Source organism: Gekko japonicus, unplaced genomic scaffold, assembly GCF_001447785.1.
Source record: "Gekko japonicus isolate JY-2015 unplaced genomic scaffold, Gekko_japonicus_V1.1 scaffold36, whole genome shotgun sequence".
NCBI classification, from domain to species: domain Eukaryota; kingdom Metazoa; phylum Chordata; class Lepidosauria; order Squamata; family Gekkonidae; genus Gekko; species Gekko japonicus.
In genome coordinates, this window is record NW_015164182.1 from 1,105,038 (window position 1) to 1,120,297 (window position 15,260).

At 48.3% G+C, this 15,260-nt stretch overlaps 1 protein-coding gene across 1 annotated transcript in view; it reads right to left on the reverse strand.

The window, feature by feature from the left end:
• LOC107107739 (uncharacterized protein K02A2.6-like) overlaps positions 1 to 15,260 on the reverse strand; it is a 50,090-nt gene that overhangs the window by 19,464 nt on the left and 15,366 nt on the right. The gene's annotated exons all lie outside the window — the stretch shown is intronic.

A 15,260-nucleotide genomic window follows, 5' to 3' on the forward strand; every position in this document is an offset into this window, starting at 1 on the left:
CTCCAAATTCAATCAATCTGTATCTCTCTTCCAACACCTTTTCCGGATATTTAAGTGTTTCAGACCTCTGGTCTTTCCTCAGGAACCAATCTATAAACAAAGAATTCCAGTTATCACTGGAAAACAAAGAATATCCAGTTACATTGAAATTATACTGGCTTATCAGTCTCTATGAAACAAAGTGAGTACAGAAATTGATAAGTAAATTCCCTGTATAGGAATCTTGCATTCAATCTGACATTCAAGTTGACACTTTCATTGATTCTGAAAATACATTCACATTAGTCACTATAACATTAATTGTTGGACCAACACTTATTTAGGATTTCCTCTGTAATACAGGCATTCTTTCTACTGGAGAGGGGGTTCCTTAGCATCAGGCAGCTTTGTTGGGGACCTGGTGGGAAGACTATGGAGGTAGGATTGATTCCCTCATCCATCATCTGCCTATCTTTTCTCCTTCCTTTCTCGCAGGACTTCTGGGTTGCTGGGTGAGGTCCTCTCCCATGCCCAGCCCATGAAGGTAGCTGGGCATGTTCAGGGCCTCTCTCATCTCATCTCCTGCCAGCAGTCAGTTGCCTAGCTCTGGGGTAAATCATCCTTCAACGAGGAAGAAGGGAAGGTGATCTCCGGTGAGCTAATTGGGTATGAACCTGTGTTAAAAATTTGTATAGCCTAATGAAAACACCAGATCAATTCCAGAAGGTAATAGTTGCCATTAGATCAATAGCACGTGCCCTGTGTTATGGCAGTGGTTGACAGAAACACTGGGGAAGTGTGTTTGAACAGTCTGCTCCACCGCAAAATGCTGCAGAGGCCAGAGGGGGAGGGAAGGAAGAGGTAACTTCCATGACTTTGAGCCAGGTTTCAAGGCATTTGGTGTGAATGAGCAAAATGCCCCTTCCTTGTGATGGCTAATGGCAGAGGGTGGGTGAATGGATGGCATGCAGCAGGTTCTGTGTGTGTGAGAGAGAATGCAGTGTCCTTCTGTGTGCATTAAGGATAAGGGTCTTCTGCAGTGAAGAGTACCTCTGAGTATGCTCAGAGTGCCTTCCTGTCGCAACTGAGTAAAAGCACAGCCAGCCCTCACATAGTTCCAGGGAAAGGCCTGCCAGTGCAGTAGGGCAAACTGCAGGTGACATCTGTGATGGGAATTTGTTCACAAAATCCAGGTGCTCCTGGGGGGCATGGATTGGGGCCATGCTGCTGGGACAGGAGGGGCCAGCCTTCACTCCATTTCCTTGATTGAAAATCCCCCCCCCTTGCTTTGAGCTCTGTTAAGAAAACAAGGCAGGGGCCTGCATTGTCCCCTAGCAAGAGATTTCCCCCCAAAAAAATAGTAATTGGGAGAATGGGGCAGGGGCACTATTTTACTTGCTCCCCTGCCCCGCTTCTTTTACATGTCTCAGCAATCCCCAGCATCACATGTGAGTTCATCCCTCAGCTTCCAGGGTCCTAGATTTGTGGTCCAGAGTCTGAAGCTGGACCCTGGCCAAGGGAGCTCTCCTTACAGGGACTCTGTGAGGTCAGGCCTCCAGAACCGGTAAGTGTGTGTGGCCCCTATGGTTGGTAGAAGGGGGAGAAGCCTCTGAATGGCTGCCGATGGTGGCATCTGATGTCAGCCACTCTGGCCTTCTGCCCATTTCCTTTCAGCCTCCCGGTTCCCCAGCTGGCTTCAGAAATGCAGACATGGAGATTGCACCTTCCAAGTTGACATATGGGTCTGACCACCACCACCCCAGCCCTAGACTAGGGAAACTGGAATTTGGACACATCCCATTGTTCAGACCAAGAATATTGCATGTTACATGCTGTCAGATTGCAGCTGACTTCTGGAGACCCCAGCAAAGGGCTTTCAAGGAAAGGGAGAAGCAGAGGTGGTTTGCCAAGGCTGTTCTCTGCACAGTCTGTCTTGGTGGTCCCCCATTCAAGTACCGACCCTGCATAGTTACTGAGATCTGATAAGATCAGACTATACCATAGCCTTCCACACCCTCAGATCAAGAATAGGTTCATCAAGAACATTGCCTCTTCACATTGCACAGGGCAAATGCACCAGAAACGTCGCCAGTTTACTCTGTATATGCTCAGAAACTCACTGGTTCAGATATTTAGCCGGGGTGCCTCTCTCTGACCTGAACACCAAAAGAGGCAGTAGAAAAGAGCACGAGTCCAGTAGCACCTTAAAGACTCACAAACTTTGTGGCAGGGGATGAGCTTGTGTGAGGCATGAAAGCCCATCCCCTGCCACAAAGTTTGTGAGTCTTTAAGGTGCTAGTGGTCTTGTGCTCTTTTCTGCTGCTACAGACAGACTAACACGGCTTACCCATCTTGATCTATCACCCGAAGAGGTGAAAGTGAGCAGTGCTCTGGTCTCCTTGGAATTACCACGTTCTTCCCAGCCACTTCTTTACCCCAAGCACTGTTCCATCAGCCAAGGGCACTGCCAGTATGGGAGCCTGACTGAGGAGAAAAGCACATTGGGAAAGGAGATGCTGCCAGGGGAGGGTAGTCCTCTCCCCCTTGTCTTTCTTCCTGTCCGGGGCAACTCCACATAGATAATTGCTTTGCAGGGCAGGAGAAGGGAGCTCCCCCCACGTTCCTCTGCAGAGACAGTAAATGGCAGCGGTGACTCATCATGAAAATGTGAAACAAATCCTTCATGAGCAGAAGGCAGCCCCTGCTTCTGTCCTTCCCTTTAAAATGTAAATGTCAAAATCATTATCCTGTAGCAGAGCTCAGCCATAACTGCTTGAGAAGCGGTGGGGGGGGGGGACACACAGAGTGGCCTGCTGAGAGACTAACTTGGGAGGGGAGGAATTGAGATGTTCTAGCAGGGTCTTGTGGAAAAGGAATGACTGCGCTCTGTGCTTTTCTGGGATCTTGTTTGGCCTTTTGCCTGATGAAACCTGGCTCACTTGCTGGAGCTTTCTAACTGCATGAGAAAGCAGATGGAGCAGGCTGTCTCGCTAGCATTCTCTTCTCAAAAGGTGGTAGCCCAATGCTCTTATGCTTTCTACTGAGTGAGAATGTTTGGCCACTTACATCTGGCAGAGGCCCTCCAAGGACCCACTTACATCTGGCAGAGGCCCTCCAAGTGTTTCCCAGTTGGGTAGCCCATGATCCTTTACAGTGAAGATGCCAGGGATCCAAATTGGATCTGTGTTCAGATCACAAACACTACCTGTGAGCTAGGGCCTCTTCTCAGAAGCTTGAAGCAGAGCATGACAATTGTAGCCATCCCTGTGGTTTAACTGATGCCCTGCAAGGAGCTTATAACTCTCTTATGGACTTACAACTTAATAACTGGGCTGTGCAATAAGCCAAGGGAAATGGAATGTATGGTGACCACAAGCTGGTGCCAACTACCTGGACTGTGAACACGTGCCCAGATGAGAGAAGCCTCCTCCTGAGATGATGTGCCAGACCAAGGATGGATCCATGGGTTACCTGCCACCTCTCACCTGCAATGCAGCAGAGATTAGCCAAGCACCCTGGCCACAAACAGCACACAGAAGCCAGTAAAAGCATGCTGTAGAGGAACGCCAAGCAAGGGAAACCTGAACATCTCTACAAAGACTCCATGAACAGAAACCTCTGTCAGCATGCAGGCACATCTCCCCCCCCCCCACCTTCGCCAGATACTGCACATATGCTGCTCAGTATAACAAAAGAACTACTTGCATAAAGGGATTAGCCGGCTGACACATACCCGCCAAACCCATCACCCAGAGCAATCATCGGGCCATCAACGCTAATGGCCCTGGCCACTTCTGCTATTGTCTCCTAAAGGTGCCACTGTTAGTAGTAATGGAATCAATATTGCCCAACCATTAAGCCCCCATCCTCCTGAAACCAGTTTTGCTTAAGCAACTTCCTGGGGACGTGAGGAGGGGAGGTGGCCAGTGAAGCCCACCTCCAAGTCCAAATAATGTATAAAGAGAGCAGGATCCGCCATGCTCTCTCTCTCTCTCTCCCTCTATACCTGACCCCATCCTATCTTGCTGACTCTCGCTATAAGCGCTTCCCAGAGTCTCTCCCCGTGTTCTGCCAGTTCAGAATATGACCCCTTTCCCCTTATAGTCTCCCCTATTTTTCTGCTGTAAGGATCGCTTCATCACGTCAGGACACGTCAGTATTGCCCAACCAACAAACTCCTGCTAATGCGAATGTCTCTGTACCCTTTCCGTCTATTTTTCTTAGTACTGTATTGATTGAGTGCGTGGTTGTGTTTATTTGTATGTGTGCATATTCCCCAGTAAAGAAACCATTTCATTAAGATTTGGTCTCTGCATCTATTTCTGGGATTACTGGAATAAGCGTAGTGGTTAAGTGTGAGGACTCTAATCTGGGAGAACCGGGTTTGATTCCTCCCTCCTCCACTTGCACCTGCTGGATGACCTTGGGCAAGCCATAGTTTTGACAAGAGCTGTCCTTGAAAAAGAGCAGTTTTTGTCAGAGGTCTCTCAGCCCCACCTACCTCACAGGGTGTTTGTTGTGGGGAGGGGAAGGGAAAGGAGTTTGTAAATTGCTCTGAGACTCCTTGGGTAATGAAGGGCAGGGTATAAATCCAATCTCCTCTTCTTCTTCTTCTTCTTCTTCTTCTTCTTCTTCTTCTTCTTCTTCTTCTTCTTCTTCTTCTTCTTCTTCTTCTTCTTCTTCTTCTTTATTATCGGGGACCTGCCTACCTGAGGGACTGCCTTTCCCCACATGTTCCCCAGAGAGCACTGAGGTCAGGGTCGCAAAACCGTCTGACACTCCCTGGACCGAAAGATGCCAGATTGGCATCGACCAGGGCTAGGGCCTTCTCAGTGGTGGCTCCACACTGGTGGAATGAGCTCCCAGAAGACATGAGGGCCCTGCAGGACCTCCTACAGTTCCTCAGAGCCTGTAAAATGGAGCTCTTCCACCAGGCTTTCGATTAGTAGCTGCCACTAATATATTGACAACATCTGAATGGCCAACAACTGAATTGTTAAGGCTCATGTGTTAATAGTAATAAGAACAGCTAATGATACCAGTATGGCCACATTGTACCACCTTATGCTATCACCATCTATATGCAACAGCACTTTATATATAAATCTGATTGTTTTTCTGAATTTTACACTATTGCATTGTTTAATGCATATATGTTTTATCGTATTGTATTTTAATCTGTTGTAAACTGCCCTGAGCCTGCCCATGTGGGGAGGGCAGAATATAAATCGAACAAAATAAATAAATGCTGTTTGGTAATCAGAGGTACAACACCTGTGAAATTGGAGGCACCCTGTAGTTCCTGTGGGCAGCCATAGATCTCTCCTCCATGACTTTGTTTAATCTAAAACAAAGTTTGAGTCCAATACACCCTTAAGACCAAGTTTTATTCAAGGCATGAGCTTTCGTGTGCATGCACACTTCCTCACTTCCTCAGATGCAAATTCGTGCATGCACACGGAAGTTCATATTTTGAATAAGTCTTTGTTGGTCTTAAAGATGCCACTGGATTCCAACTTTGTTCTACTGCTTCAGACCAACACAGTTTAACCCCCCCCCCCGAGTCTCTCCGCAAAAGCGGAGAGGCTCAGGGAAAAAGGAGGGCATGTCTGACCGGCTCCCCTTCCTGTCTCCAGCCTGCACGATTTTCTCTGCGCAGATCGCGCAGGGAGGCCGGGCATTTAACTCTCCCTCCTCGGGAGGGGGCGGGGCCTGGGCTCGTTACTGCCAGAATGCCGCTTTTCAGGCAGGAAATGACCCCTGAGAGATTCAAACCTGTTGAAAAGAAGAGCACTCTTGGAAGATGTGCCCAAATTATGGCACTGAGGCACTCTGCAGACTTGCCAAGCAGAACATGTCTTTGAAACACGGTAAGAACTCCTTGACTGGGCTGGTCTTTGGGTCTCAAGGCTAAGAGCTTGGCTACCTGTTCCACTAATTGGTCTAGAAGCAGAAGCCAGGCTTTGATTCTGATGCTCCCTCTAGGATTAGCAGAGAAAGCTGGAAGGAATCATAAGCAGCAGCCCCTGGCTGCCTACGCTACACTCTGCTTAGCTACTAAAAGGGGGATAAGGTAAGCAGCCATAGACAGAGGAAGGCAGGCAGCCAGGGGCTCCTCTATCCCATAGTGTAGGTGTCCCCAATGTGGCTCCCATGGACACCGTGGCACCTGCCAACACCTTTCCTGGTTCCTGTGAAGTGTTTTTAGAAAGTGGGCATCGTAGGGTTGCCAGGTCCCCTCATCGCTCTGGTGGGGGGATTTGGGTGTGTGTGCCAGGGGTGGGGGGGGACACCCAAGCCCCGCCCCCAAGAGCGATCACCCGCCTGGCCACGAGTGAGGTGGGGGCCTCATGCACGGGACTGGGGAAAATCACCCCATGCGCTGTGACCCTCACCCTGCTTGTGTGTGTGGCCCTGCAACTGTCTGTCTCCTTCCCTCCTACTGGATTTAAAGGGCCCTCCAGCTGATTGGTGGACCTCGTGGTCCCTGCCGAGCAGCTGAAGCATTTTATATCTGGCAGGAGGGGAGGGAGAGGGGTGGTTGGGTGGGTGTCTGCTCTTGGGGGGTGGGGCTTCCTCCACCGGCCAGCTGGTGGATTGGAGCCCCCCCAAAATGGTGGAAAACCCACCTGGTCCTGGGGGCTGGCCTTCTTACGGCGTGGCCATGTGGGACTTTTGCCCAGCAGGATTTTTGATTGGCCATTGGAGATCTGATTGGCTGTGCAGCTTTTAAAAATGTTTCTTTGGCACCAGGTGCTGCCACAGCACAAGGATCTTCAATGTGTGACTGAAAATAAGCTGCAGCAGCTATTTAGTGGCTGTTCCACCTCCAGTGGCAGCCATTTTGTGGCTGCACTCACCATACTGTGTCAGAATTTCAAAGGCGCCTGCAGGCTCAGAAAGGTTGGGGACCCCTGCCTTATTGTTTGCCTGCATTCCCCTGCAACTATCTTGGCCTATCCCCAAGGGTCCTTTTGGATTCCTCAACAGTGTGAACATGAACGACTCAGAACCTGAATTACATAGGTCCACTTTTCATGTGATGAAGGCAAACAGGTTGCTAGGATCTAAACTGGTGTAATTTAAGGGGAAGAATTTTGAGGATTTCTTTTTTAAAGTAAACTTTAAAGGCTTTTTCTTTTGTTACCTGCAGGGAGTCTTTGGGATGGGGAGGGCCATGCATAAATAGAAATGCCATGGATTAGGAAAACTAGTTCTCTGATAGAGGGGGGGGGGGCTTGCATCATTTGTACTTTCACCAAATGACAGCTCCCAGGATTCGAGGGCAGCCGCAACAGTTGACCTGGATTACATTTGACTTTGTTTTTTAGAAGTGCCCTGAAATATTGGATGGAGTCAAATTTTGGAGCTCAACAGAGATTTTAAAAGAACGTGTCCATCATACTGTCTGAAAGAGGGTGTGCTCGGCTACTGCCCTACATGGGTATACAAAATTTAATCAGGTTGCTCGAGTCTTGCAAAGTTTACCTTGTAATAACTTGGATGCAGCTCAGCTCTTACCGTGCTCCCAAACACTGGCAGAATATTAGCGCCTGCTTTTGAGATGCTGCCTTCAACCTGGAAACCCATGACACCGTTTCTGAGAAGTGTGGCATTTATGGAACTGGCTTCCTCTCTCTGCTCTTTTTAAATTAGTGGGAAGTAATTGAAAGCAAGCAAAACAAACCCTCTGGATGCTATAAATTAAGAACGCAAATGCTTCCCGTCTCCCAACATAACTTTAAATAAAAGCAAACCCTCCCTCAACCCCATACCAGCCTTCGAAACACATTGCCAAGAGATTTCAGCAGGAGAAGGACTTTATAGTCCAAAACCCCATATAACATACTCCACATTACCTAGCGCTCATTTAAAACAATTATGGTTTTTATCTTTGGGTATTAAAAAAAGATTGTTCATTGTAGTTTAAAAAAAAGCATATAGGCTTAGAAAAATACCTCAGCTTAATTTTTATAGGTGGGTGGGAGCATTGTTGTATTACTGGGAATGTTGATACCTTCCCACAAGCCCTGGCAAACCTTAGCAGCATGTGCGCTGGGCCAGGGAATTGGGCCAAAATGGGAACCAGGTAGAATTAATCCAATTGATCAATTATGTAGTATTCACATACATTGATTTGCCATCTTTTCAACAGCCGTTTCACCAGTTTCATCCCTCCACCGGTGGCCAGGGAGGACACGGTAATTCTAATTCTCACCCACAGTTACGTGTGTGGGTGGGTGCTTTAAGGCAGAATGGTTCATTGTTGGGATTTCCCAATTTGGATCTTTAACTTTTAAACTATTCCCCAGTGCAAGCAATCCAGGTGTCCATTTGGAAAGCAATTGTCTTCAGGGCATGTAAATCAGAGAAGATGCTAGGAATGGACTTCTTGGATTGCTGTGTGGTGAGGCCTCAGAAGGGTAATCAAGAACTCATAATCACAGAGGGATTGGGGGAAATCAGGCAGGCCCTAGGGCCTGGGTGGAGCCAGTGGGGAGATGGAGATGGGGGCAGAAGCCCCTGTGGGGAAAAAGGGGCGAGTGAGCAGGAGCAGGAAAACAAATGCTGCAGCAACCAGGAGAGGGTGAGAGCCAGTTTGGTGTAGTGGTTAAGTGCACAGACTCTAATCTGGGAGAACCAGGTTTGATCCCCCACTCCTCCACTTGCACCTGCTGGATGACCTAGGGCAAGCCGTGGTTCTGACAAGAGCTGTTCTTGAAAAAGAGCAGTTACTGTCAGAGTTCTCTCAGCCCCACCTACCTCACAGGATGTCTGTTGTGGGGAGGGGAAGGGAAAGGAGTTTGTAAGCTGCTCTGAGACTCCAAGTGAAGGGCAGGGTATAAATCCAACCTCTTCTTTTTCTCCTCTTCTTCTATCGGGGAGCAGGGCAGATCCAGCCTACATGACCATGTGTGTGGAGCAGGGGATGTAAGGCTATAGTGGCTATGGTTGCCAACCTCCAGGTGGGTTCTGGAGATCTCCCAGAATCACAACTGATTTCCAGACCATAGAGAACAGTTCCCCTTGAAGAAATGTAAGGTTGCCAACCTCCAGGTAGTTGCAAACCAAAGAGAGAGATTACGTGATGGAAGTTGAAAGGAAGCAAACAACCGTGATGTATAGTGCCAAAAAAAGGTTCTTCACCAACTTGTAAATTCTTTTTTCAGTATTCAGTTTACTGGAAGTAATTCAAACAGCATCAACACCAACGAATGCATATTACATCTCGTTTCGTGTATACCTTTATCAAAGTGGGTAGTATTGAAATACCTATGTAATGTTAATCCATTTGGCAAACACTCTAGTCATATCTCATAGTCACATTCCACAAATCCATTCACTGAATACTGAAAAAAGAATTTACAAGTTGGTGAAGTGTCAGCTAACGCTGCCATGGCTTTGAATGTGTAGGCGCTCGCCTTCCTCCCTTCGCCTCCCCTTGTTACTGTGCTTATCTCCCCAGGTGTCCTTGAGGCTGTGAGCGCTTCTCTCCTGCTCTTCCCGCTGGGAATCTAACAGCTGTGTTTTGGCCCGCGCTTGGTAGAGCTTGCTTATTGGCTTCGTAGTATCAGGGGGTCTTCTTTGAAAGGGGGTATATCCCAAGAGGCCCTCGCTTCTCCCGCCATTCCTGACACAAGAGTTCATGGTGTCTCAAGTACTTTCTCTCTCAATAAACTGAATCTACAGAAGACCTGGTGTTGAGTGTGATTGACTGGGAAACCTGACATGAAGAACCTTTTTTTTGGCACTATACATCACGGTTGTTTGCTTCCTTTCAACCTCCAGGTAGGGGCTGGAGATCTCCTGGAATAACAACTGGTTTCCAGATGACAAAGATCAGTTCCCCTGGAGAAAATGGCTGCTTTGGAGGGTGGACTCTATGGCATTATACCTTGCTAAGGTCCCTCTCCAGGTATTTTCCAACCCAGAGCTAAGGAAATGGTAGCTTTGGAGTGTGGACTTCATGGCATTATAACCCACTGAGTTCCCTTCCCAGACCTAGCCCTCCCCAGGCACCACCTCTGAATCTCCAGGAATCTCCCAATGCAGAGCTGGCAACTCTAGTTGGGACTTTGTGGCCTGACACTCGGGGGTGGCCTTTATGAGGTTCAGACTTCAGAGCCTATTTCAAGCACAGAAGAGCCTAGAGAGGAGCAGTATCCACTTCCTACAGGCAGGGTGCTTGGCCTGGAGAAGGCAGACTCCAGATCTGGGTTCTGGGATGGCTGTCTCTGGCTGTGGCCTCTGGCTTCTGGGTTCCAAGCCCTCCAAGTCAGTGACTTGCCCATCCCCAGCTAGCTTGTGTCCGACTGGCTGCCGCTTTTTCTAATCTTGAGTAATTGGATTTACAGTGAGTGCTGTATCCAATTACAGAATCCTAATTAAAGGACCAAAGTTACAAGTGTGATGTGTCTCGCTTTCAGCAATTATGATTAATTTTGCCAGAATACACACGCAGACGTTGATTATGGGATCTGCGGGCAAACAGGAGCTGAATGCTGATAATTGAGCCATCAGCAGGGGGAAGGAAAATATTTCGGCACTCGAGAGATGCTGGCGTTTCCTTCTAGGTCTGAGTTTGCGGGCAGACCTTTGTGGGCTGGCGCTGTCAAGACGGATGTGCAGAAGAGATGGTATGACGTGGAGATGAAGCATCTGCCTCTCTGAATCATCATGTTTCTGGGGCAACAAGAAACGGGTGCACAGAAAAGGGGCATGCAAAACCAGGTTCAGGGAAGGGGTTTTCTGCACCCACAGAGTCAGGTGTAATGTGGCACACCTTCCTCTGCAGGGTGTGGCTTATTTGCTAGTCTCACCTGGGGCTAGGGATGCCAGCCTCCAGGTGGGACCTGGGGTTCCCCCGGAATTACAGCCCATCTCCAGATTCCAGAGATCAGTTGTTCAGCTATCAGCTTTCTGCTTCTTGTTTGTGAACTGGATTTGGGGGAGTGGATATTTGGACGGTGAATGGACCCTGCTTGTAGCAGAAGGCTGATGGATCTGATTCTTTCAACTTATGGCTTTGTCAGGTAAGGATCACAACCTGCATCACAACCAGGCCAGGGCTATGAGGATCCCATACCTAAATCTTGATTCCAGAACGGCTTTTTCTGCTCCAGAGGCCCAGAGGGCAGATGATGCAGCTGACTAACTGTAAGAATGGCTGAGCAGTGGAACAGACTGCCTTGGAGGTGGTGGATGCTCCTTCGCTGGATGTTTTCAAGCGGAGGCTGGACGACCATATTTTGGGTATGCTGTAGGGCTATCTTTAGGCTATGCTCCTGCAGAGTGCATGGGGCTGGACTAGATTACCTGCAAGATCCCAACTCTAACATTCTATGATTCTATGACTCCCAAGAACTGGCCAATTCCCATATAAATGACTATCAACGTTCAAGGCAAATGCTTAAGGATGCCCTGTCATTGGCCTTCCAGAGTAACTGCCTGTCCACTGCGTGATACAGGATGTTGGACTAGGTGGACTTCTGGTCTGATACAGCAGGGCTCTTCTTATGTTCTTACATTCTTAAGTACTGGAAGCAAAATGCTCCTGCACTGCTTAGCAGAAGGCGAATACACTACTCCCCCCCCAAGCCAAATGTTCTTTGGGATTCTTTACTGAGTTGGATCAATGCATAATGGAAGATTGCCTTGCCTGGTTGCTTCCTGCTCTGTCTTGGATGGTGAATTTGACAGCGGTTGGAAGCTGGAGGTGGGATGAGGTTCACCTTGAGCCGTAAGCTCAGCGAGGAGTTATAGCAGGGGTAAACATTCTTAATTGTTGTTATAAGAACATAAGAAGAGCCCTGCTGGATCTGACCAGTGGCCCATCTAGTCCAGCACCCTGTCTTATGCAGCAGCCAACCAGTTGTGTGGAGAGCCAGCAATAGGACACAGAAGTCCAGGCCTTCCCTTAATGTTGCCTCTTGTCACTGGGAATGCCAAGACACATGGTAGCTAGGATTCAGAGACTGACTGCTTCTGAACATGGAGGTTTCAATTAGTCATCATGGATGGTAGTCACTGATGCATCTATCCTCCTGAATTCCTTCTATCCTTTCCTATAATACGTTTCCAAAGCAGTTTACAAAATATAAACAGATAAGTCCATTCCAGTTGAAGTTCAAGCAGTAATCAATTGACAATGGAAAATCAACAGCAGCAGAAGAGATTTCCAACTTATTGAAACCAGGGCCAGGTCTCTGAAGTCCTGCCAGAACAAGCATTTTTTCACTTGTTTCCAGCAGGAGGCAAGACCTCTTGGGAGTAAGGGTGCGGTCACACATGCCAGATAAAATGGGGGGGGGGAAAGCGAGGCTATTTCCTCCAGAGGAATTTGACCCGCAGTTGCACCATCACACGCCCCTTTGAAGCTGTGGGTGCAGCCTGTCAGTGTGTGATCAGACGTAACTGCGGATGAGTTGTGGGCTTTTTGTGCCATTTGTTTCCTATGTGCTTAAATGAAGAATCGATGAACCGTGTCTTCGCACTGAGGGCTCCCTATGGAGTTTGCAATGATGCGCATACTGCAAAGGGGGAAAAAAACAATGGCACAGAGTCGGGATGGCCTGATCAGTCCATCCCGACTGCATGAGAGCACGCTGGAGCGATCAGACGGGAAAGTCCATCCGTGGCCTGTTGCAACCCGTTTACTACCGGATTTTCCCCAGTGTCTTTTAACTCCACTTCTGCGGTGGAGCAGATCGGGTTGCCGACGGTTGTTGGACGCTTCCCAGATGTTGTTGTCAGATTGCACCCTTTAAATCCACCCGGCATTTGTGCCTATGTTGGGTCTAATTGTGCGTATGATCACAGCCTAAGTTTGCCACTGCAACCCAGGGCAACTACTGAGAAGGCCCTGCTGCCAGAGGCGGACAACCTTGCATCTACAAACACCAGCCCCTGAGTGGCCAATCCAAGCATGACTTCTGCTGCAAACTTACAGAACTATTTCTTTAGAGCCTGACCCTGTGGGGAGGAAAGTGTAAGCCTGAATGGAACACAATGACTCTTCTTCCGAACCAGCCCCACCACTCTAAATGTTGTCTGTGCTTGAGTGCTAGAGGAGAAATCAAATCTTTCTTTGCCCAGACATCTCCTTTCTGGGTACGTATGTTGAGTACATTGAGTACATTGCCAGTTCTCATCATCTAGTACTCTCTCTATTCTATCTCCCCCCGCCACCCTTTAAGCTGGTGGGTGGGATTGCAACATCTGAAACAATGAGGTTTTCAAATGCCTTTCCCCACTTCCAACCCCAACTGCATCTCACCCAAGAACGAGACCTAAGAATCTCTGCTGAAGAATTGTAACTGAAATAGGTTACCCAGGGATTTCTGTGCGGGAGGAAGAAAGGGCTGCGTGTGTGCTGGCCGCCTCAATGAATTTGTTTAGAGGAGTGGAAGGGGACAGCACAGGAGATTGTTCACTGACATCTCAATAATGGATTTGAAAATATAAAAGGGGAGGAGAAAGAATGCCCTGCATTTCCCCCCTTTTTTCCTTTCCCCACCCCCCCAAAGAGACAATTTGATGGAAACAAAGGAGCAGGGAGAACTCACAGAAGCAGGCAGGTAATTATAGGCCTTGCCGGGTCTGATTTGGGTAAGCGTGCCTTCATCAAAGAAAGGAAAAATTAGGGGGAAGAAAAAGGCATCGTTTGTTCTTTGGAGAATGTCAAGATCTGGCAGAAGGGGCTGTGGGGACCAAACCCCCCCACTTAAACTTCCAAAAGGAGCCTGAAATTAACAAAACAGAAAGCAAGAAATGAGAGCAGGTATCAAGAAAAGCTGCAGACAGAATGTGGGAGTCTGGGGGACCAAACTCTGGCAAGTGATAAAGAGGCAGTTGGAAGGCACGAGGGGGGAAAGGGAGGATGTGGAGAAGAAAAACAAGCGCGTCATTGGAAGTGGGAGACTGTGTGAAATATACTGGGTTCAGACTCGTTCAAATGATTAGCTCATAGTTTATTAGTGATTCAGCAAGAGAAAGAAGACTGAGAAACCCCTGGCCAGCCGGGTATTTATGCCTGAAAAAGGTTACACCCAAAACACACCCCACTCCCAACTATAGGCTATTTACACTACATTGTTTCCCAGTTGGGTAACTCTAGGATCCCTGTCACCCTACTGGTCCATTCTAGGATCCTAGCAAGCTATTGTTATGCATCCCCAAGCTAAGTCCTTTTGCAAGTACAGTTCAGGCTCGATACATAACACTGTGTCTTTGTGGCAATTTTTTTCGGGTGTCACCTGGTTCCATATCTCGGGCCCTGTATAGCTTTACTAAAGAGTTTGCTCCTTCAACACTACCACCAGCAGGTCTCTTGCTCTGTGAAATGGCCTCACCAGTTCTCCTTTGCTGCCTTTAGGCCCACCCAGAACACGACCCAGTGCCACCTCGTTATCCACCTTCCAACTCCAGCTTTAAATTCACTTCTGTTGTAAAAAAAATAAATGAAGTATGGTAACTAGGGGAGGGAAGGCAGCATGGTATAGCCTGGTATTATCAGAACTTGGAAGCTAAGGAGGGTCAGTATTTGGAAGGGAGACCACCAAGGAAGATTCTACAGAGGAAGAACATGGCAAACCACCTCCCTCTGCTTCTCACTTGCTTTGAAAGCCCCTTGTTGGGGTTGATATAAGTTGGCTGCGACTTGACAGTTTTTTTTAGACATAAGCACATGGTGGCTAGGATTGCCAGCCTCCGAGTGGGCCCTTGAGAGCTCCTGGAATTACAACTGATCTCAGGACTACAGAGATTAATCCCCGTCAAGAAAATGGCTACTTTGGAGGGTGGACTCTATGGCATTATACCTTGCTGAGGTCTCCCCTCCCCAAACTCCACCCTCTCCAGGCTCCACTCCCCAAGTCTCTGGAAATTCCACAGCCCACAGCTGGCAATCCTACCATTGGCACCTGAAAGACTAACCAAAATTTATTCCAGCAGAAGTTTTTGTGAGTCAGAGCTCATTTCCTCAGTTGCCCTGGTAGGTTCATCCATTAGACAGAAGTATTTACAGTTAGAGCCGCAGACAACGCAAAGGGAACAGTGCTGGTGAGGGATGTTACAGAGGCCAGTTAAAACAATATCCAGTTGTTATGTAGTGGGAAGCCGCATGGAAAGACGACGGACAACGACGTGGTGCATAGCACGCTTTATTAGGTACACAACAAGACATGCCGGCAAACGGCCGGCAGGCTAACTATATACACACCTGGGGACACACCCCTGGTCACCATTGGAGGGTTTGAATCTCCCGCCAAGGTTCCCATTGG